The 2,500-nt window shown below is 79.6% G+C and overlaps 1 non-coding gene across 1 annotated transcript; it reads right to left on the bottom strand.

Moving 5' to 3' along the window:
* Nucleotides 1–521: 521 nt before the first annotated feature.
* LOC136996703 (5.8S ribosomal RNA) lies at nucleotides 522–674 on the bottom strand. The gene has a single exon (XR_010887667.1). It is a non-coding gene; the product is annotated as a 5.8S ribosomal RNA (ribosomal RNA).
* Nucleotides 675–2,500: the final 1,826 nt, after the last annotated feature.

Raw genomic sequence — 2,500 nt, 5'->3', positions numbered from 1 at the left:
GGCGGGCGGCGGCGACGAGGCGCGCCGGGCCACCGCAACCCACCCGACCTGGGGGGGGGGCCCCAGCGGGACGAACTCCGCGAAGCGGGCGCTCCGGGAGCGGGGGGTTTCCCCGAGTCTGCACTTAGGGGGACGAAGGCCCGGCCGCGCGGGGAAGAGGAGGCACCCTCTCCCCGGGGCACGGGCCTGCGAGGCGCCCCAGCCGCGCCACCCCGCACGGCGCGCGCCGCGCAGCGGTGGCCACCGCGCTCGGAGGGCGAGGAGGGCGGGCACAGGCGCGGCAAGGCACGCCGGCCGCGGCCGCTGCGGGCGGCCCGGCGCCGGAGCCCGGCGGGCAGGAAGACCGGGGCCGCCGGTGCACGCACCGGGGTCCCGGCTCCGCCGCCGACTCTCCGCCGCCGAGGCCGCCGCGCACCGCCGCCGCCGGCGCCGCCGCGCCTCCCCCGCCCCCCCACGCGCCCCCCCCGAGGGGCGGCACCGCTGCGCCAACGCGACAGCGGGGGTGACGATTGACCGCCAAGCGACGCTCAGACAGGCGTAGCCCCGGGAGGAACCCGGGGCCGCAAGTGCGTTCGAAGTGTCGATGATCAATGTGTCCTGCAATTCACATTAATTCTCGCAGCTAGCTGCGTTCTTCATCGACGCACGAGCCGAGTGATCCACCGCTAAGAGTTGTCTCGGTTTCGGTCCCCGCCGCGCGCGCGGGGGGACCGGGCAGCCTTCGGCAGCCCCTGAGGGCCCCCCCTCCGCTCCGCCTCCCTCCTCACGCCGACGCCGGCTGCTGAGCGAGGGACGGCCGAGAGCCAGAGAGAGGGGCTCGCCCCGCTGACCGTACGAGCACAGAGTGGGGGGGGGAAAAAGGGAAAAGGAAAACCCGAACGAGAAGGGCGGGGAGCCCTCGCTCCCGACCTGGGACAACCCTTTGCTCGCTTCGAGTCCGGCCCAGGCGCCCAGGCTCGGCCCGGCCCGGCGGGGAGCAGCGCGCCGGCCGCGCCGCCTGCCTCGGGGACGCTGGGGGAGGGGGCGGCTCCCCGCGGACCCCCAGCGTCGGAGCCCGGCCGCCACCGGCAGCGGCACCGCCCGCTGCCCGCGCGCCCGCGGCCCACCGGCCCCGCGCTCCCCAGCTCCTCGCTCGCCTCGCCGGCCTCCGGCTCCGCCGTGGCCCCGAGGCGGCGCCCACGCCCGCGCGCGCGCACACACAGCCTCCCGGACGACACCACGCGCTCTCCCGTCCCTTCCGCGGACAGACGCCCGGCGGCGGGCGGGCGGGCAAGGCGGGACGGACGGGGACGGCGCCCGCTCTCCCCGTCTCCACGCGGAGAACGGGGGGGGCCGCCCCCGCCGCCCGCCTGCCGCCCGCCCGCCGCCCGGCGAAGCCGGGTTGGGCAGAGCGAGGCAGGCGCGCCGGATGGCGGAGTGCCGGCGGGTAGGGCGCCGCCGCCAGCGGCCACGGCGGCAGACCGAGAGCCCCGGCCAGGGAGGAGAGCGGATCGCGCCGAGGCGCGGCGTCCGCACCACCCGCGGTGGGTGGGGGCTCACCGTCCCGGCGAGAGCACGCGCTCGCGCCGGGGTCACGCGTTCGAGGCAGGCCGGCGCCAGCCGACCGCGCGGCGTCCCTCCGCCGAGACCAGACCGCGGAGAGAGGGGGCAGGGTACCCCTCTCCGTCCCGGCTGCCCGCAGGGCGAGCGCGGGGCGCGCCGGCTGGCATGGGGGGGCACGGCGCCCGCGCGCGCCGGCCCCCCGGCCCTCCGGCAGCACACCCGGCTGCCCCCCGGGTCGCATCGGGCCGCCCGAGTCTTTAAACCCCCGCCCGGCTCTCCCGCCGAGAACCCTCGGGCCCGGAGCCCGGGGCCCATGGCCATCCCTACCCGGGGCGGCTACCGGCGGCCGCGGTGGCCGGAGGCCCTCCGCTCCTCCCGCCACCCCGCCCCCCCCCCCCGCCCGGCCCGCTCGCAGCACGGTCCCCGCGGCACGGCGCGGGGCGGCTGGAGCGGTGGGGGGGGGGAGAGAAAGGGAAAGCGGAAAGGGCGGGAGGGCACGGCCGGTGCGGCGCTCACGGCGCGGCGCCCGGGAGGAGCGAGCTGGCACACGGGACCACACGGGTGGGTCACCGAGGGGGGGCAGGAGGAGCGCGGACGCTAGGTACCTGGCCCTGGGGTGAGGGAAACGACCTGAAATCCCCGCGGGGGTGCCTCCCCCGCCGCCGCCCGCCGCCGGGCCGCCGCCGCCTCGCGGCGACGGCGGCAGCCTCGGCGGCAGCAGCGAGACGGGACGCGGAGGGGAAACCCGGCACCCGCCAGCCGGCTCCGGCGCCCCTCGGCGGAGCGTCCGCCCGCGGGGTGCGCCCGACACCCGCCGCCACGACCTCGTCCTCCTCCCGGGGCCCGGGGTTTCCCTCAGTAACCCGGCGCCCGGCGGCAGCTGCGCCCGGGAGGAGAGCCGTGGTTTGGGCCGCCCGCTCGGGCACGACCCGTCGCCTCGCGTGGCCTGGCGCGACGG

Source organism: Apteryx mantelli, unplaced genomic scaffold (genome assembly GCF_036417845.1).
Source record: "Apteryx mantelli isolate bAptMan1 unplaced genomic scaffold, bAptMan1.hap1 HAP1_SCAFFOLD_63, whole genome shotgun sequence".
Taxonomy (NCBI): domain Eukaryota; kingdom Metazoa; phylum Chordata; class Aves; order Apterygiformes; family Apterygidae; genus Apteryx; species Apteryx mantelli.
Note: the sequence above shows the minus strand (reverse complement) of the source record. Positions and strands in the feature narration are given on the sequence as shown.